We start from the raw sequence: 20,927 nt of genomic DNA, 5'->3' as shown, positions 1-20,927 counted from the left end.
CCACCTTCAGCAACCCCTTACTAATCACAGAGCACTGATGGCACAGGGATTACTTACAGTGGGATGTGAGTGGAAAGAAAAAGGTTGAGAACCACTGCCTTAGACTGTGACACCTTGTTCTGGATTTCCCCAAGATCAGGAATTTCCTATTTCGAACAGGTCCCATCTACAGGCTGCAGGGTCCATAGCAGATGCCATCTCGCGACAAAATGTGTGATGATGAACGATTCAGTTCGATAAACAAAATACAGAGGGATGATTAGAATAAGTACAGCTGTTGTAAAAATGGGGTTAATGATTCTGAGGTAATTGTTGAGTGAGGTCAGAGGCTGCAATGAAAAATAAGGTGCTAATCCCAGATGTTAATGACATAGATCAGCCATTCTCAATGGGGGGGGGGGTTGTGACACCCCTCTGGGGGCCATTGCACATTTAAGGGGGGGTCACGGACTGAAATCAAATATTTTAATGTATTTATGTAGCGAGCAAGGGAGAAGTTCGGAAGAAACCAACTAAACTTGACTGCTTCACAGGGAAGGGGACCCAGAAACTTTGAGCAGAGACCTAAACGGGACCATAGCCAAAAATACAGTGGCCTCCAGTAATGTTTGAGACAAAACTGTGCTCCACAGTTTTAAATTTGTCATCAAACAATTCACTTGATTAAAGTGCTCATTCCAGATTTTATTCTTGGTTATCTGAATACATTTTGGTTTGACCATGTAGAAATTACATTCATAGGCCCCTCATTTCAGGGCATCATAATATTTGGACATTTGGCTTTACATGTGTTGGTGATTACTCAGGTTTGTTTAATTGCTTTGTTACAGGTACAAGAGAGCGAGGGTTGCTTCTAAGCTTTTGATCACTTTTGGAGTCTGTAGTTGCCATTTTTCAACATGAGGACCAGAGTTGTGCAAATGAAACTCAAAGAAGCCATTATGAGGCTGAAAAGCAAGAATAAAACAGTAAGGGACATCGCCCATACCTTAGGATCACCAAAATCAACAGGTTGGAACATCATTCTGAAGAAAGAGCGACCTGGTGAGCTCAGTAATCGCAAAGAAACTGGTATTCCTAGGAAGACGTCCACTGCTGATGTCAGGAGAATTCTCATTGAAGAAAATCTCCAAGTGCCCGTCTGACAGATCAGAAACATTCATCAGGAGGCGGGTGTGGATGTGTCAGTGACTACTGTCTGCAGAGGACGTCATGAACTGAAATACAGAGGCCACACAGTAAGTTGCTCAAACCTTGATGAAGGGCTCAAACCCGAAACGTCAGTTCTGTATCTTTATCTTTGCTATATAAAGACTGTTTGACCTGCTGAGTTTCTCCAGCATTGTGTGTTTAATAAAAAGATATATCATGGAAAGAGGTCCTTCAGCCCGCAGGGTCAGTGCTGACCAACGACTACCCAATTGCACTAACCTCACATTAATCTCATATTATTGCCCCATCCCCCAGGGTTCTACCACTTACCTACATAGGAGATGCAATCTACAATGGCCAATTGGCCAACCAAACCACCCCTGTTTAGGAAGTAGGACATCAGAGCACCCTTGGGAACTCACAGAGTCCACGTGGAGGTCAGGACCGAACCCGCTGTGCCATGTGTTGACACCCTCCCCACCAACTGTGCCAGTGCGGGAAGAGGTCAAGGCAAGTGGTGGCAGGATAACAGGATGGGCGACTGGAACGTTGTGCTTCCAGGCCAAAGAGAGGCCTCTGCGAGGCTGTGACCCGAATCTTCCCAGCATAGAGAGCACGGGGTGAAGAGTCATCAGTGGTGCCTCTAAAGGCAGGAATAGCAGGAGGTAAAATTATTGGGTGCAGCAGGTAGTGGCTTCCTTAGAATGCCAGAGCCCTGGTTCAGTCCTGACCTTGGGCACTGTCTGGGTGGAGTTTGCATGTTCTTCCTGTGACCTGACCGGGTTCCCCAGATGTCTCACAAGAGCATGGGGGACATTGGCCACTATAAGTGTGTGAGTGAGTCGGTGGAATCCAGGGGAAATTGTGGGAATGTGGGGAAGAATAAAACAATACCATATATACTCGTGTAATTGTCAAATTTTTTTGGTCTAATTTTTCAGGTCAAATTTTTGACTGTGGTAAATACCTGTGTCGTTCAAGGTGTTGGGAGTTCGGATGGCTGGGACTGGGTGGTAAGTCCGCAGGTCAGGGCTTTGGGAGCTTGGATGGGCGGGTGGCCAGGACCAAAAAATGGGAGGAGGGTCAACTTTTAGATGGGTTATATGAAAACACAAACTCTGGGCCATAAAAGTTGGTGGGGGGGGTCAACTATTACACGATATCAATTATTGCACGAATATAGACAGTAAATTTAAATGTAGATATACACCACAGGCCCTTCCGGTCCACGAGCCCAATTTCACCCAATTAACCTATACCCCTGGCATTTTTCAAATGTTAGGAGGAAACCGGAGCCCCCGGGGAAAACCCATGGGGAGAACATACAACAACGCGGTATCAATCGCTGGTGCTAACTGCCACGGCGGCTGGCATGGTTAGAATAGGATTAATGTCAGATTAGTACAAACGGGTGGTTAATGGTCGGCGAGGACTTGATGGGCTGAAGTCCTGTTTCTGTTGGCAAGGGAGAGGCCAGAATGAGACCACCTGTAAATTGGAGGAAACTTTTCCACAAACTTTAGACATAATAGAAATCCTAAACTTTAGTACTTTGCTATTTAATTCCAGGAACGAATTACATTTTTCTTTTCCTTCTCAAGCCAGGCAACGAGGGTAAGGGGATGGGGTTTAGAGACACGGCTATCCATGTTAAAATTATTAGATGTGTCTGTGTGTTTTATATTATGGATGCACTTTACATGCCTTTATAATTTACTGAGCTATGTCACTTACCGTTTTTATTATGCATTCCGTAAATGTATTATAGATGCATGTTTATGATGTAAAATTCAACAAAATTATTATAAAAAGAAAAAGAAATGAGACAGGCAATGGACAGACAACGGGAGAAACAAGGGGAAACATGTCAGTCCATGGTCTCGTGCATGGCCAGACCGCAAATTGAAGGAACAACAGCTCATCTTCCGACTGGGCCCCCTCCAACCGGATGGCATGAATGTCGACTTCTCTGGTTTCTGTTAAACCCGCCCCCTGCTTCCCCTGTCCTCTCTCCATTCCCTGTCTCCTTTCACACAGACATGATAAATTCCACCTTGCCCCTGATCACATCCAATTAACACCTTTTGTTGGTCTGGATTCCTCCCCCATGGTTTGAATTCAGAGACTTTCTGCTTCTGCCTTTTCCGATTTTCCCTTGAAGAAGGGCGGGCTCAGGGCCAAAACGTCAGTGTCCTATGGGTGGTGAAAAGACTGGCTGAGTTCCTCCAGCATTTCTGTGGTTTTTATTGTAAGGAGTGAGAGAGAGAGTGTGTGTGTGTGTGTGTGTGTGTGTGTGTGTGCGTGTGCGTGTGTGTGCTTGTGTTATCCCCAGGTGCTCCGGTTTCCTCCCACCCTCCAAAAACATATGGTCTTGTAGATTATTTTGAGTGTAATTGGGCGATGCTGGTTTAAACAGCCGGAATCGACTTCCACCGTGCTGAATAAAATGTAATTTAAAATTTATAGGGTACCATACCTGAGGAAGGGCCCAGGCTAAAACATTGGTTCCCCTTTACTTCCTGTGGATGGAGCGTGACCTGCTGAGTTTCTCTCGCATGTTTGTGTGATGCACCCAACCCCAGCATCTGCAGACTTTCTTGTTTGAAAGCCACTGTCCTTGCCCAACCCTACCTGGACCAAATACACCAAGCAACTCAGCAGGTCATTCAATGCAAGGAAAATTAAGGTGTCTTGTGTGCAATCCAGCTAGTCAACCAATATACAGTACAGCAATTAAAAACAGGGCTGCAATTGGCAAATTAAAAAAAAAATTATTTGTTTTAAACTTACACATACAGCGCGGTAACAGGCCCTTTTTGCCCATGAGTCTGTGCCACCCAATTGACCTATAATCCCAGTACATTTTGAGCGGTGGGAGGAAACCGGAGCCCCCGGGGAAAACCCATACAGATACAGGTAGAATGTACAAACTCCTTTTCAACCCCAGTCCCAATCAATGGCGCTAACTGTACCACCCCAGTGTCCAAAAATGACGGAGAGTGGCCTTGCTCTGCGGTGTAGGAAGCACCAAGGTAAAGCCCGGGCTCTGATCAGTGGAGGCAAAATACAACTCCTCCTGCAAGCAAGGAGCCCCGACTCATCCTGTCCCCTGAACTGCACACCCTACCCTTCATGTTGCTTAAGAGACCTGTTCCATTTTCCACTTGTCCTATAATTAAAATCACCGCATAATCTGGTGGTCGTTTTTTTTTAAAAAAAAGCTCCGAATAAAATAAATAAGCGTGTTTCTGTAGATAATTCTGTGCTGACTGTACTCTCGTGGGTAAGGCGTCTGGGAGTTCTGCAGGAAGTTTGATCAATGGACACATTGAACACAGTGTGTGGGTCTAGCAGAGAGGCACACTGCCGTCTGTTGATTATTTAGACCGTGAGGAAGTCTGACTGGCCCGAGATGAATTTAGTCAGTGAAATGCAGCATTTTCTTATGTTTTTTTTTTAATCCTTGGCCAGTCCACATGCAGACTATTTTTGAACATCTTTATTTGTTAACTGTAGCGATCTGTGCTGGACTCCCGGGAAGAGGAAGAGAGGCGGCGAGGTTCCATCACACAGGCCGAATCTATCTGTTCTGCGATGCCCCATCAGACCCACGGGACAGGGGAGGGACTTCAGCCTTCTGGCCACCGGAGTGTGTGCTCAGTTCACAAGATCACAGGATATAGGAGCAGAAAAATAATTGCATAAAGTAGTTGGGATGTTATGGTAAAGTTGTATGAGACATTGCTGAGGCCGCATTTGGAGTATTGTGTGCATTTTTGGTCACCAGAAATGATATCAATAAGATTGAAAGAGTGCAGAGAAGATTTACTAGGATGTTGCCCGGATTTCAGGAACTGAGTTACAGGGAAAGGTTAAACAGGTTAGGACTTTATTCCCTGGAGCGTAGAAGAATGAGGGGAGATTTGATAAAGTTTTTAAAATTATGAGTGGGAGAGACAGAGTAAATGTAGATCGGCTTTTCCCACTGAGGGTGGGTGAGATACAAACCAGAGGACATGGGTTAAGGGTGAAAGGGGAAAAGTTTAAGGGGACCTTCTTCAGACAGAGTGGTGGGAGTGTGGAACAAGCTGAAGTGGTGAATGTGGGCTCAATTTTCTCATTTAAGAAGAATTTGAACAGGTACATGGATGGGAGGGGTATGGACTGGGTGCAGGTTAGTGGGACCAGGCAGAAAAATAATTCAGCACAGACTAGAAAGGCCAAAGGGCCTGTTTCTGTGCTGTAATATTCTATCATTCTATAGTTCTATAAATCGGCCCATCGAGTCTGCTCCACCATTCTAATCATGAGCTCATCCATCCATCCACTCATTCCCCTTCCCCGGCCTTCTCCCCCATAATCCTTGCTACCCTGACTAATCAAATACCTGTCAATTTCTGGCTTAAATACACCCAATTACCACATTCCACAGCCGCCTGTGGCAACAGGTTCCACAGACTCACGACCCTCAGACTAAAGACATTTTTCCACATCTCTGTTTTAAATTGATGGCCTTTTATCCTGAAGTTGTCCCCCCTTGTCCTAGACTCCCCAACCATGGAAAAAATCCTGGCCACATTTACTTTGTCCAGGCCTTTCAGCATTCGAAATGCCTCGATGAGGTCCCCCTCATCCTTCTGTACCCCAATGAGTCCAGTCGGAGCTGACATATATTAACCTTTTCATTCATGATTTAACCCACTGCATGCAACCAGTGCTCTAGATGTGTGTGTGTGTGTGTTTAGACGAACACAATTTGCCGGAGTGTTGCCATCACACTTGTGTACTGTGTAAGCAATGGAATGGAATCCAGTCATTCCAAAAGCTTGTGTTCAATAGTGTGTGATCTCATCCCTGGTCCAGCATCTTCCCCTTGGCACCTACTCCTGTGACCACGGAGATGCTCCACTTGCACCCACACTTCCTCCCTCACCACCATTCGGGGCCCCAAAGAGTCCTGAGTGAAGCAACACTTCACTTGTGAATCTGCAGGGGTCATCTACTGCATCCGGTGCTCCCGTTGTGGTCTCCTCTACATCGGAGAGACTGGGCGCAGACTGGGACATCACTTCCTTGAGCACCTTGGCTCTGTCCGCCGCAATAGCGTGGATCTCCCAGAGGCCACCCATTTCAATTCCCCATCCCCATTCCCTTGCTGGCATGTCTGCCCATGGTGTCATGCACTGCCAGACAGAGACCACCTTCAAATTGAAGGAAGAACGCCCCATCTTCCATCTGGGCTCCCTCCAACTGGATGGCATTAACATCGACTTCTCCAGTTTCCGTTAAACCCGCCCCCTCTTTATTCTCCCCGGTCATCTTTCCCCCAGCACTCTCTCTCTCTCTCTTCCCTTTTCCCTCTGTCCCCTTTCATGGAGCCAAATTCAATTCTCACCTCTCCTCTTATCATATCCAATTAACACCATTTGTCTGTTGGCCCCTCCCATTCTTCCCCCTTCCTCTCCTCATTCAGACACCTTTTATTCATTCACACCTTGAAGAAGGGCTCAGGCCTGAAACGTCGATAATTTATCTTTACCTCCTATGGACGCTGCGAGACCAGCTGAGTTTTTACTACCAACCATCTGCACTAATCCTATTCTCCCCACATTCCCAACAGCCCCCACCTCCCACAGATTCTATCAGAACAGATGCTATTTACTGTTATATAATAGAACAGAACATGTAATATTACATGGAATTGCCTTCTGCCTGCCATAAGGCAAAGAGTTGCCATTAGTGTTGCCCAGCGCCCCTTACAGCAGGAGACAAAGAGAAGCAAAAGCGAGTCCCTTCAGAGTTACTGAGTGGCTGTGGATTCACCTCCAGCAATTCCTGCAGCCTCCGCAACCGCACAGACCCCTGTTCGATCCAGTGGCCGCCCGAGTTCCAGATCCGAACCTCCCACATGATGAGGAAGCCTTTAGCGCCTGAGGCCCTTCGGGAACCATTCTTGCCATCAGCACTACCCCCCCACTTTGAATCCCACCTCTGATACCTGATTCCCATGGCCCGGTCTCCAGCAACCCACAGTCCGGTGTGAGTTCCTCTCCCCCACGTCACGGGCAGCCCGGGCCCTGCGTGCATCTCCCGTCCCCTTCTCAGCGATTCATTAACCCACCAGCCTAGGGATGTGGGAGGGAACCGGAGCAAACCCACTGGGAGTGCGTGCAAACTTCACACAGATAGCACCTGAAGCTGGGATTGAACCCAGGACACTGGAGCTGTAAGGCCGTGACTCTACCCACTGCAGTGATCTAGTTTGGGGATGGGGCAGAGAATCGAAGCTGTAGGATCTGCCTGAATTCAATCATTTGTACTGCACTTTTGATAACTCAGCCCTCTCTTTGACAGCTCTCGCCACTCCCTCATGAGGCAAGCCCCAATTTTCATAATGGAAATTGAAGCCTGTTTTATTTGATTACGACCGTTCCAGGATTTGGATCCGGATATTTATGCAAGATGCAAAGTTTCTGGACTATTCAAGTCATAAAAACAGAAGTAAGGTAAGATGGCACTGAAGCAGTTTTGACACCACTCATTGTGTTATTATGTGACCTGATAACAGACGGGGGGGGGGGGGGGGGGGGGAGAAAGCTTTTATTTAGCTCTTGCTGTGCATTTGACCTTGCAAAGCCTTGCTGAATGAAACACGAAAGTTTGCAGATGCTGTGATTGCGGTAAAAGCACTGGAGGAACTCAGCAGCATCCATCAAGGGATATGACTGACGTTTCGGGCCCGAGACATTCTTCAAGGTATAAGCTAAGAACAAAGGGTAGTGACGGGAGACACTCCCTCCCCCATGATTCTGGGCACAGTGATATATACCGTGGTTGGCACCGTGCCCATTAGGAGTGGGCCATTCACTATCAGTGGCTGTCGATTAATCAGAGACTGGCTTTCTGTAAAAAAAAATGCCAACCTGGGTCTTATCTCAGGAAAAGGGCATGTCCTTGACTCCACACCTGTTACAGCTTCTCGCCCTCCACCAATCATTAACCTAAACTTCCTGCTGGGAAAGAAACCGAGAGGAAAGGAGAGCGATCGAATCTAAACCCCAACCTAGTTAAGGACACAAAGCCATTCATCAGACAGCCAGAACTTGTCTCTAGCTGAAAACCCATAACCAAAACACACCGACCCATTGAGTAAAACACTGTAGTCATTCACTGAAACCCCCCAAACCCATTCACTAAAACACACCGACCCACTGAGTAAAACACTGTCGTTATTCATTGAAACCCCCCAAACCCATTCACTAAAACACACCGACCCATTGAGTAAAACACTGTAGTCATTCACTGAAACCCCCCAAACCCATTCATTGAAACACACCGACCCATTGTGTAAAACACTGTAGTCATTCACTGAAACCCCCCAAACCCATTCACCAAAACACACCGACCCATTGAGTAAAACACTGTAGTCATTCACTGAAACCCCCCAAACCCATTCACTAAAACACACCGACCCATTGAGTAAAACACTGTAGTCTTTCAGTGAAACCACCCAAATCCATCACCAAAATGCACCGACCCATTGAGTAAAATACTGTAGTCATTCACTGAAACCCCCCAAACCCATTCACTAAAACACACTGACCCATTGAGTAAAACACTGTTTTTCTTCTTTGGCTTGGCTTCGCGGACAAAGATTTATGGAGGGGGTAAAAGTCCACGTCAGCTGCAGGCTCGTTTGTGGCTGACAAGTCCGATGCGGGACAGGCAGACACGGTTGCAGCGGCTGCAGGGGAAAAATGGTTGGTTGGGGTTGGGTGTTGGGTTTTTCCTCCTTTGCCTTTTGTCAGTGAGGTGGGCTCTGCGGTCTTCTTCAAAGGAGGTTGCTGCCCGCCAAACTGTGAGGCGCCAAGATGCACGGTTTGAGGCGTTATCAGCCCACTGGCGGTGGTCAATGTGGCAGGCACCAAGAGATTTCTTTAGGCAGTCCTTGTACCTTTTCTTTGGTGCACCTCTGTCACGGTGGCCAGTGGAGAGCTCGCCATATAACACGATCTTGGGAAGGCGATGGTCCTCCATTCTGGAGACGTGACCCACCCAGCGCAGCTGGATCTTCAGCAGCGTGGACTCGATGCTGTCGACCTCTGCCATCTCGAGTACTTTGACGTTAGGGATGAAAGCGCTCCAATGGATGTTGAGGATGGAGCGGAGACAACGCTGGTGGAAGCGTTCTAGGAGCCGTAGGTGATGCCGGTAGAGGATCCATGATTCGGAGCCGAACAGGAGTGTGGGTATGACAACGGCTCTGTATACGCTTATCTTTGTGAGGTTTTTCAGTTGGTTGTTTTTCCAGACTCTTTTGTGTAGTCTTCCAAAGGCGCTATTTGCCTTGGCGAGTCTGTTGTCTATCTCATTGTCGATCCTTGCATCTGATGAAATGGTGCAGCCGAGATAGGTAAACTGGTTGACCGTTTTGAGTTTTGTGTGCCCGATGGAGATGTGGGGGGGCTGGTAGTCATGGTGGGGAGCTGGCTGATGGAGGACCTCAGTTTTCCTCAGGCTGACTTCCAGGCCAAACACTTTGGCAGTTTCCGCAAAGCAGGACGTCAAGCGCTGAAGAGCTGGCTCTGAATGGGCAACTAAAGCGGCATCGTCTGCAAAGAGTAGTTCACGGACAAGTTTCTCTTGTGTCTTGGTGTGAGCTTGCAGGCGCCTCAGATTGAAGAGACTGCCATCCGTGCGGTACCGGATGTAAACAGCGTCTTCATTGTTGAGGTCTTTCATGGCTTGGTTCAGCATCATGCTGAAGAAGATTGAAAAGAGAGTTGGTGAGAGAACACAGCCTTGCTTCACGCCATTGTTAATGGAGAAGGGTTCAGAGAGCTCATTGCTGTATCTGACCCGACCTTGTTGGTTTTCGTGCAGTTGGATAATCATGTTGAGGAACATTCACTGAAACCCCCCCAAACCCATTCACCTAAATATACACAGTTCCCATCGCTAACACAAAGCTCTATTCACTAAAATGCAAACCTATTCATGAAAGTATATAGATGTAAATATTTATAGAGGTGCATTCACTAATAGATCCATTCACTAAATCTTCCATTATCATTCATTTTAACTCAAATCCCATTCACTAAAAACACACAGACCCTTTAAGATGCACGGACTCATCCAATTATACATAGTCCTACTCTGGAAAGTGTGGACCATTTACTGATGCAGTTAGACATTCACTGCTGTGAAAATCCATGTTCTCCCACAGCGATGCATATTTCACTGCAGTAAATAGACTGATTTGTAGGGTTTGGCTCAATCTGTTCACTGGGCACCAGTGACTACGTGTCTCGTGTGACATTCCTCATGAGCTGCAGGTCACAGCAGCTGAACTGGGGAACGCATCCAGAGGAAAATGGCCAGCAAGATTGGTGTGGCGGCTAGGACCAGGGTTCAAATCTGCCACTGCCCGTAAGCAGTCTGCACGCTCTCCCCGTGTCTGCGTGGGTTTCCTCCGGTGGCTCCGGTTTCCACCCACCCTTCAAAATGTACTGGGGGGTTATAGGTGTAATTGGGTGGCATGGGCTTGAGGGCCAGAAGGCCTGTTACCGTGCTGTATGTCAAAATTTTTTTAAAATTGAAATTTAACATGCCAACAAGTTCTTCACTTCATTGAGCACCGCGCCTCTGTCAGCCGCAATGGTGTGGATCTCCCAGTGGCCACCAATTTCAATTCCCTATCCCTTTCCCTTGCCAATGTGTCTGTCCACGGTCTCATGCACCGTCAGATTGAGACCACCCGCAAGCTGGAGGAACATCTCATCTGCCATCTGGGCTCCCTCCAACCAGATGGCATTAACATTGACCTCTGGTTTCCATTAAACCCCCTCCCCAGCCCATCTATCCCCCCCAGCCCATCTATCCCTCTGTCTCCTTTCCCCCAGCTGTGCATTCACAAAACCAAACCACCCTCACCCAGTCAGTTTTCCCCTTCCCTTTCTCCTGTGTCCCATCCATATCCAATTAACACCTTTTGTCTGTTCTCCTCTCCCTGTCCATTCTTCCCTTCTCCTCAGCTTTTTAGTTCTGACGCCTGCCTGCTTTTTACTCAGGCTTCGAAGAGCAGCTCAGGCCCGAAACGTCGGCGATATATCTTTACCTCCTACGGGCGCTACAAGACCGGCTGAGATCCTCCAGCATTTACTGTGCTTTTACTACAATCACAGTCTCTCGTGTTTCATAAGTTCATCGATTCCAAACTTGGAATTGAGAAGGGTAAGTCAGAATTCCGGGCAGGTTCTGGAGAAATAACAAACTCATGATGGTATGCGAGAGACCTTGGCAGTGAGAGCAAATTGATTCAGTCCAGGGTTGGCACAGAACTCTAACTGTCTCCTTGCATGGGCTGTCGACTGGCAAAAGAAAAAAAAACCCAACCAAACTAGTGAAAGTAACACCGTCGAGAACATCTATGGGGAACGCTGCCGTCGGAGAGCAGCAGCAATCATCGAGGATCCGCACCATCCAGCCCACACTCTGTTCTCGCTGCTGCCATCAGGAAAGAGGTGTCGGGGCCATGAGACTCGCACCCACCAGGTTCAGGAATAGCTGTTCCCCCTCTACCATCAGACTCCTCAACCACAAACTCAATCAGGGACTCATTTACTTTGCACATTATTTATTACTGAATATTTATTTTTCTGTATTGCAGTTATTTTATTTGCACTCTTTCTTTGTTTCTATTTTCTCTCTTTTATATGCGTATCTTTTTGTTGTGTACAGTTATTTTGGCACTACCAATAAGTGGTAATAAGTCAGTAACGTGCTCAGTGCTGTAATTCGCTGTGAGGTGAATCACTAAAGCAAAGGAGATCTTTTAATTTAAATGCAGTCATGGGTCAGTAACGTGAACAGGAGTGAGTGGGCTGAGCCCACAGCCTTAAGGTGTGCCAGTATCAGCCTGCTTCTGCCAAGGACCCACCCTTGGATTTCCAGCTGAAGTCTTACTGGTGCCTTCTCTGCAGGAGAATCCTTTCTGAAAGTAGGCACTGATCCACCGGGAAGGTGGGAATGATCTAAAACCAGGGTCCTCAAGTGCAAAGCTGGTAAAATGTCTTAGAAATGCGTGAAAATTCTTGTTACCTAGGGCATATAACAGGCTCTTAAAATTAAATTTAGGCTTACAGCTCAGTAACGGGCCCTTCCGGCCCATGAGCCCATGCCGCCCAATTGCACCCAATTGACCTACAACCCTTGGTACATTATTTTGAAGGGTGGGAGAAACCTGGAGCCCCCGGAGGAAACCCACACAGATGCAGGGAGAAGGTTCAAACTCCTTACAATAAGCACAGGATCCAAACCCCAGTCCTAATCGCTGGCGCTGTAACAGTGCCACACCAACCACGCTGTCAAATCCTTGAATCGCCAGAAGAATTGAGTGGTGATATCAAACAAGGTAGAAGTGATAGCGTCCTCGGGAACAAGGAAAGTAACCGCACAGTGAGTAGAAACATTCGCCCTCCAGGGATCAGCTGAGAGCAAGGGTGAAAACTACAAACCACAAAGATCCTTGAATAATTACATTCAGCACTCCAGAGCACAACATCAGTTTATTTTTAAGCATTTACGACAGGAGGACATTCTCCCATCGTGTGTCTGCCAGCCTGCCAATCCCATTCCCTGCATTTCCCTGTAACCTCTTCTCTCCCTCATTCCCCCCCCCCCCACCTCTGTCTCCCCCGGCAGGAGCAAGCTGCAGCAGACAACTAACTGGCTGACCTGCATGTCCAGGAGGAAGTGGAAATCCCATGTGGTCATGGGGAGAACGTGCCAACTCCACACAGACAGCTCCGGAGGTCAGGATCGGACCCAAGTCTCTGGAGGGAACTGCACTACCTGCTACAATACCATTAAGGTGCTCTAACCCAGCATGTTCTACAGCTCTGAGGATGGGTACCCACCCAGCACTGCCATCAGGAGAGAGGTGTCGGGTCCATTAGACCCACACCACCAGGTTCAGGAACAGTTGATCTCCCCCTCCACCATCAGACTCCTCAACGACAAACTCAATCAGGGACTCATTTAAGGTCTCTGACTTGTGCACTTTATTGATTTTTCCCCTCTGTGTTGCACAGTCAGTTTGTTTACATTTCTTTATTTGTTTACATGTGTACGTTGTGTACAGTTTTTTGCACTGCCAATATGGGCTAATTCTGCCTCGCTGCAGGGAAAAGGATCTCAGGGTTGTATGTGATGTCAATAAATCTGAAAATCTGGCCATTTCTACCCACGGATACTGTCTGAGCTGCAGTTCTCTCTGCTTTAGTCTCCCACTGAGTTCAACCTCACTGCCCACCCACTCCTAACCCATAGTTAACGTAGGGGTTAGTGCAACGGTGTTACAGCGCCAGCGACCTGGGTTCGAATCCCACGCTGTCTGTAAGGAGTTTGTACTCTCTCCCTGTAAGAGTGCGGGTTTTCCCTGGGGGCTCCAGTTTCCTCCCACCCTCTGAAGCATACAGGGAGGGGGGAGGGGGTTGTAGATCAATTGGGTGTAATTGGGCGGCACGGGCTCATGGGTCTAAATTAAAATGTTAAAATTTAATTTGAATTTAATACACATCAGCTGGTGCTCCTCTCAAAAGAGTTGGTGGGCTTCATCGGTCACTCGGTGGCTAATTCTCGTTCTGCACTGTGTAAAGATGTGTCTCCAACCTCGCCTGCAATTCGTTCAGTCATTGACCTGTTCATTGCTTGTCAATGGGAACAATTTCTCTCTATTCACCTTATTGTTTTACGATCTTGCAAGTGCAACATGAACACAAGTTTGTTGTTCATCTGGGAAATTAGGTCACAGAACTCCGACAAAAGGCTCACAGATGGAACTTTTCAGGAACTACAATAAACCTCAGGCTGTGTTTACTGCGGATGAGATGGCTCAACTGAAGTTTTCAAGAAATTACAAGGCAGGGGCGATAAATTGTTTGCACTGGTCAGCAACTAAAAAACTGGGAGCCAGGTTATTAAGAAGTGAAGGTATGAAAGACTTCGACACAAAGCAGATTCTAGAAGTTTGGAATTCTCATCTGTAGATAGTGAATCTGAATCAAAATCTGAATTTATGGTCATGAACAAGTCACAAAATTCATTATTTTCCTCATAGTCCAAATACTTATAAAAACCACCTTACAAAATAAATAAAAATAGTGCAAGAAAAAGTCAAAGTGAGGCCGTGTCTGGGGTTCATTGATCATTCAGGAATCTGATGGCTGAGGTGAAGAAGCTGTCCTTGTGCCGCTGAGTGCTCGTCTTCAGCTCCTGTACCCTTTTCCCCAATGGTAGCAGAATGAAGAGGGCATGGCCTGGGACATGGGGGTCCTTGGGGATAAAGGCAGCTTTCTTGAGTCGTCACCTCTTGTAGGTGACCTCGATGGAGTGAAGTCTGGAGCCCGTGATGTCGCAGGGCGAGTTAACAACTCTCTGGAGTTTCTTTCTTGTCCTGAGAGTTGGCACCTCTGCACCAGGCAGTGATGCAAACAGAATGCTCTCCACAGACACCTGTAGAAATTTGCAAGAGTCTCCGGTGACATACTGAATCTCTTCAAACTTCTAACTAAATAATGTGTGCAGGCGAGTCTTCTTCGTGATTGCATCGACATGGAAGCCCCAGGATAGATCCTCAGAGGTGTTGACACAATTGAAGTTCTTGAGCTTCTCCACTACTGACCCCTCAATAAGCACTGGGTCGTGTTCTTCTGACTTCCTTCTGAAGTCCACAATCATCCACTTAGTTTTGCTAATGGTGAGTGCAAGGATATTATGACACTGCTCAACGAGCTGATCTATCTCCCTCTTGTACGCTCCCTCTTTGCTGTCCGTGATTCTACTGATGACCGTGGTGTTATGGGCAAATTTGTTGACGGCATTGGAGCCATGCCATCATGGGTATTGAGCGAGAAGAGTGGTGGGTTAAACAGGGGTCATGGGATTAAAGCACAGATCAGCCATGGCATTATTGACTAGTGGCTGGTGACCTTGCCCTACTTCCTAGTGTGTTGAAGAAGGTCAACGGAGAGAGGCTGTGAAGGACAGGAAGGAATGGACAAAGCAGAAAGGGCTGGATATTTAACCATGAAAGCAGATACAGAACTGAATGTCAACGTTTATTTCCTGCTGGTATCAGAGCCTTCAATGCAAGCTACATAGAGTTCTGCAGCAGGCTCTTTGGCCCAACTTGTCCATGCTGACCCAGTTATTACCCCACCCCTCCCCCTCACTAAATCTTTCCAAATGGCTTTTATTCGTAATGATTGTCCCAGCTCCTGCTGCATTCTCCGACAACTCGTTCCACACACCCATCACCCTCCGTGCAAGGAAGGTTCCCCTCAGGTCCATTTTAAATCATTCCCCTCTCACAGTTTTGATTGGGTGTGTTTGGGCAGCGCGATAAGCACAGCGTTTAGTGCAATTCTATTACAGCATCAGTCACCCAGCATTCTCCTTGGGTCTGTGTGGATTTCTTCCAGGGGGCTCCGGTTTCCTGCCACTCTTCAAAACATGCCGGGGGCTGTAGGGCAATTGGGTATATTTGGGTGGCACAGGCTCATGGTCCAAAGGGGGATGTTGTCGTGCTGTATGTCTACATTTAATGTTTAAAATTTTCTTTCCACTCACATACTTTAAGTAATCCCTCGGCCATTGGTGCTCTGTGATTAGTAAGGGATTGCTTAAGGTGGGATGTGGGTGGGAAGGGAAGGTTGAGAATCATTGCTCTACACCCAATTGTTATGGAAATATTTTGCTTGAGAAAAATTGTCATTGGCCCATTTCCTTTGGAGTTCTGAAACCATGCACATAACGAATGAGTCAATGAGGGACGATTAAAACAGTGGTTTTCAACCCATTTTCTTTCCACCCACATCCCACCTTAAGCAACCCCTTACTAATCACAGAGCACCGATGGCCTAGGGAATACAGAGAAGCAGATTCTGGCCAGTGACCATTCACACCTAATTAACCTATGGTGGCCATTGCTTCAGTCAACCAGGGCTCTCTTTATGTACTGAGACAATGATGCCGCCCGATTGTGTTGCCTTACCAAAGGGCTGAGATTGAGCTCCTCTGGCACATTGAGACACTTGAGCATCCTAGACATATTGTATTTTTGGATTTGAGGTTGTCCCATCACTCTCCTCCAGGCTGAAGGTGAGGGGGTAAAGATTTAAAAGGTGACCTAAGGGGGAGGTTACAGAGGGTGATAGGTAAGCAGAACAAGGTGCCGCAGAAAGTGGTAGAAGCGTGGACAATACAATATTTAGAAACCACATGAATCGCAAAGGTTTGGTTTGCAGGTGCAGCAGGTTATCAGGAAGGCAAATGGAACATTGGCCTTCATTGCTGGCGGGGTTGAATTTAGGAGCAGGGAGGTTATGCTGCAACTGTACAAGGTCCTGGTGAAGCCGCATCTGGGGAACTGTGTGCAGTTCTGGTCTCCTTACTCGAGGAAGGATGGACTGGCTTTGGAGGTGGTGCACAGGTGGTTCACCAGATTGATTCCAGGGATGAAGGGGTTAGCCTATGAGGAGAGATTGAGTCGTCTGGGACTGTACTCGCTGGAATGAGTGGGGATCTTATAGAAATGTATATAATTATGAAAGGCATAGATAAGGTAGAGATAGGTTAGTTGTTCCCTTTGGTAGGGAAGACTAGAACTAGGGGACATAGCCTCAAGATTGAGGGTAGTAGATTTAGGAACTGCTTTCCTAGAGGGAAGTGAATCTGTGGAATTCGCTGCCCATTGAAGCAGTGGAATCAACTTCAATGAATATATTTAAGACAAGGATGGGTAGATTTTTTACATAGTGGGGGAATTAAGGGATATGGGGAAAAGGCAGGTGGGTGGAGATGAGCCCATCATCAGATCAGCCATGATATCATTGAATGGTGGGGCAGGCTCGACGGGCCAAATGGCTGCCTCCTGCTCCTATTTCTGATGTTCTTATGTATGGGAGGAGCACAGGAAGACACTGGAGTCAGCATAGATGTGTTGGGCCAAAGGGTCTGTTGCTATAACTTGATGACTCCACAGCTATGACAGAAATTTCAGTTTCTGTTCCTGGTAAAGAGCTCACCGATGAATGGAAACATCTTTTTGTGATTAATCTCACAAGCATTGGGGAGTGTTCAGAGAGAATTTACAAGAATGATACCTGGAATGAAGCGATGAGCATGTGAGGAGCATTTGATGGCTCTTGGGTGGTTCTTGGAGTTCAGAAGAAAGAGGGGGAACCTCATAGAAGCATTTTAAATGTTGAAAGACCTGGGCAGAGTCAATGTGGCAAAGTTGTTTCCCATGGTAGAGGAGCCAAGGACAAGAGGGTACAACTTCAGGACTGAAGGCTGAGAGGAATTTCTTCATCCAGAGAGCGGTGTTTGCTTCCAGGTGGCTGTGGAGGCCAGGTAATTGGGTGTATTTAAGACAGAGGTTAATGGGTATCTGAATAGTCAGGGTATCAAAGGTTACAGGGAGAAGGCAAAGGAGTGGCGCTGGGAGGGAAAATGGGTCAACTCATGATGAAATGGCATAGCAGAATCAATGGGCCAAATGGCCTACTTCTCCTCCTATATCTAATGGACTTATAACACCTCACTTGGCTTATTTTCTCTCTTAACTTTCTCTGTCGAATGACAGACACTTTTCCTTCTTCCTTGGAGTTGAGTTGCGTAAATTGAACTTCAATACATGTGTGTCCAGAAAGTCGGATTTAGGTGATGCTTTTAATTGGTTAATTGTTTACTCCTCATATCAGCTCTGTTTATTTTACAGCAATTGATAGATAAATTATTTGGTATCCACTTAGCTATGAGGATTAAACGATCTAACTCTCATCTCTATGAGGATTATAGTATTTGGCAGACAAATTTTAAATGTTTACATTTTATTTACAGCAGGGGTAGAAGCTGGTTCCAGCCATTTAAACCCATGCCGCCCAATTAACCTACAACCCCCCTCCCCTCTGTACCTTTTGGAGGGAGGGAGGAAACTGGAGCAATTGGAGTTAACCCACGTAGACATTGGGAGAACATACAAACTCCTTACAGACAGCGCTGGATTCAAACTCAGGTTGCTGGCACCGTGACAGTGTTGTGCTAACTGTGTCGGAATTGTTTCTCCGATTGAGAAACAGGAGGGATAGATAAATAAATAGTCACAGTCGGCAGATAAAATAAACGATGTCTCAGGGAATCTCAAAGGCTGCAAATGCTAGGATTGTCAGCAAGCAGCGAGAAACTCGGCAGGTCAGGCAGCATCCGTGGGTAGGACGGGTCAGGCAATGTTTCAGGTCCAGACCCTTGATCAAGACTGATGTAAAAAAGTGGGTGTTGTTATTTCCATGAAAGGGAAATGGGCCAAGAGGTGATAGATTATAGGTAAACCCTGCTTTATGAATACTCAAATTACAAAAATTCACTTATACAAAGAAACCCCTGTTTGCTTTTACGAAAACTGTCTCCAATAGTACTCAATGAGTCTTCGGTTTACGAGCGATTTCTCGGGAATGATCTACCTTGGTACCTGTACTTTATCTTTTTCTTTTTTCTTCTTCTTTGGCTTGGCTTCGCGGACAAAGATTTATGGAGGGGGTAAAAGTCCACGTCAGCTGCAGGCTCGTTTGTGGCTGACAAGTCCGATGCGGGACAGGCAGACACGGTCGCAGCGGCTGCAGGGGAAAATTGGTTGGTTGGGTTGGGTGTTGGGTTTTTCCTCCTTTGCCTTTTGTCAGTGAGGTGGGCTCTGCGGTCTTCTTCAAAGGAGGTTGCTGCCCACCAAACTGTGAGGCGCCAAGATGCACGGTTTGAGGCGATATCAGCCCACTGGCGGTGGTCAATGTGGCAGGCACCAAGAGATTTCTTTAGGCAGTCCTTGTACCTTTTCTTTGGTGCACCTCTGTCACGGTGGCCAGTGGAGAGCTCGCCATATAACACGATCTTGGGAAGGCGATGGTCCTCCATTCTGGAGACGTGACCCACCCAGCGCATCTGGATCTTCAGCAGCGTGGACTCGATGCTGTCGACCTTTGCCATCTCGAGTACTTCGACGTTAGGGATGAAAGCGCTCCAATGGATGTTGAGGATGGAGCGGAGACAACGCTGGTGGAAAGATAAAGATACATAACCAACATTTCAGACTTAATCCCTTCATATAGGGCAGAAGGTGGGGGAGATGGAGATACAGGAGATAGATCAAGTTTATTGATATCCGATTGTATAAGTACAACCCGATGAAACAGCGTTCTCAGGTCCTCGATGTAAAACACGCAGATACACACACAGACATAACACACGTACAGGTCCTCGATGTAAAACACGCAGATACACACACAGACATAACACACGTACAGACAAACAATGCACATGCAGGACGTGTGCATGTATATTGTTTTGTGAATATGAGAGTCTCGGAGGGTAAGTGTGAGCAGTTCCTTGGGTCATTCTGCGTTCTCACTGCGCATGGAAAGAATGAGAGTAGGTAAGCCTGATGAAGGTGAGAGTTACCTAAAATTACATATATCGATGTTCATGCCATTTGAGTGTAAGGGAGAATACAATGCATTGTTACCTCATGTTTATATTTAACCTCACCCTGAGGCCAAGAACAGACCTCTCACGGTAGGAGAGCAAAGTTTTTGAGAAGGGGGGCAGTGAAGTTGAGATGGTTGATGTCTTGGCGGCAATTGGAAATAAAAAGATCTAGAGTGGGCAGCCGGCCAGGACAAGTGTGTCCAGAAGGAGGAGAAAAGCTTAAAGTAGGAGAAGGGGTCTTGGGTGGGGGGTGGAGAGTCACTGCGGCAATAGGGAAAATTGCAGAAAATTGATACCTTGATGAAGGGCTCAAGCCCGAAACGTCGGTTATGTATCTTTTTCTGTTATATTAAGTAACAGTGTTTGACCTGCTGAGATTCCCCAGTGTCGTGTTTTTATTCTCAATGTAAGAATGGTGATTGGAATTACAATGGTTGACTATGGGAAGCTCAAATCTAGTCAGAGCACTCCTGGCAGGCTCATGAATGACTGACTGAAAGTTTATTGTCATAGATACAGTGCAATGTTGCAGGTTACATGAAACACACCTTCAACAAATCAGGCAGGGCAAGAAACATTTGTCCTGTCAATTTCCACCTAGAGACTGTTGTACCAAACGGATCCCCCCCACCCACACTGTCCAGAGAGATTAACTGGACATCCTATGATAATCAGACTCTCAATCAATCTACTACATGAACCATATCCAGGAAATGAGTAATAAATCAGCACAGATAAATGTCTCACCTTCCACTTAATCATTAACCTCAGACAGATTGTTAAACATGTCCCTCTGCCTCCACGCACAACCAGATTCCTCTTGCCCTCACCTACCATCCCACCAGCCTCCGCACCCAACACATCCTCCTCTGCCATTTCTGCCACCTACCACGTGTTCTCACCACTAGACAGATACTCCCCTCTCCTCCTTCCACAGGGACCACGCCCTCTGTGACTCCATCGTCCACTCCTCCCTCCCTGCCAAACATCCCCTCAGGACCTACCCCTGTAGGAGATGCTCCACTTGCACCCACCCCTCCTCCCTCAGCACCTTTCGGGGCCCCCAAGATAGTCCTTCCCAGTGAAGCAACATTTCACTTGTGAATCCGCAGGGGTCATCAACTGCATCCAGTCCTCCCGTTGTGGTCTCATCTGCATCAGAGAAACTGGGAGATCACTTTGTTGAGCTCCCAATGCAATAGCCGGGATCTCCCAGTTTCCACCCATTTCAATTC

General features: G+C 47.0%; 2 long non-coding RNA genes across 4 annotated transcripts in view; one reads left to right on the top strand and one right to left on the bottom strand.

The window, feature by feature from the left end:
- Positions 1 to 663: 663 nt before the first annotated feature.
- Positions 664 to 19,053, bottom strand: LOC138748737 (uncharacterized). The gene is made up of 2 exons (XR_011348231.1): positions 18,678 to 19,053; positions 664 to 1,217 (listed from the first exon to the last, which is right to left on the bottom strand). It is a non-coding gene; the product is annotated as an uncharacterized lncRNA (long non-coding RNA).
- LOC138748736 (uncharacterized) overlaps positions 837 to 20,927 on the top strand; it is a 43,351-nt gene continuing 23,260 nt past the window's right edge. For all 3 annotated transcript variants that reach the window (XR_011348230.1, XR_011348228.1, XR_011348229.1), the window contains exons 1-4: positions 837 to 1,238; positions 2,094 to 2,165; positions 7,507 to 7,658; positions 11,223 to 11,385. This is a non-coding gene — a long non-coding RNA (uncharacterized lncRNA). The remainder of the gene's footprint in view (positions 1,239 to 2,093; positions 2,166 to 7,506; positions 7,659 to 11,222; positions 11,386 to 20,927) is intronic.

Source organism: Narcine bancroftii, chromosome 13 (genome assembly GCF_036971445.1).
Source record: "Narcine bancroftii isolate sNarBan1 chromosome 13, sNarBan1.hap1, whole genome shotgun sequence".
NCBI lineage: Eukaryota > Metazoa > Chordata > Chondrichthyes > Torpediniformes > Narcinidae > Narcine > Narcine bancroftii.
The sequence above is the reverse complement of the archived record's forward strand: the minus strand, read 5'-3'. Positions and strand labels throughout refer to the sequence as shown.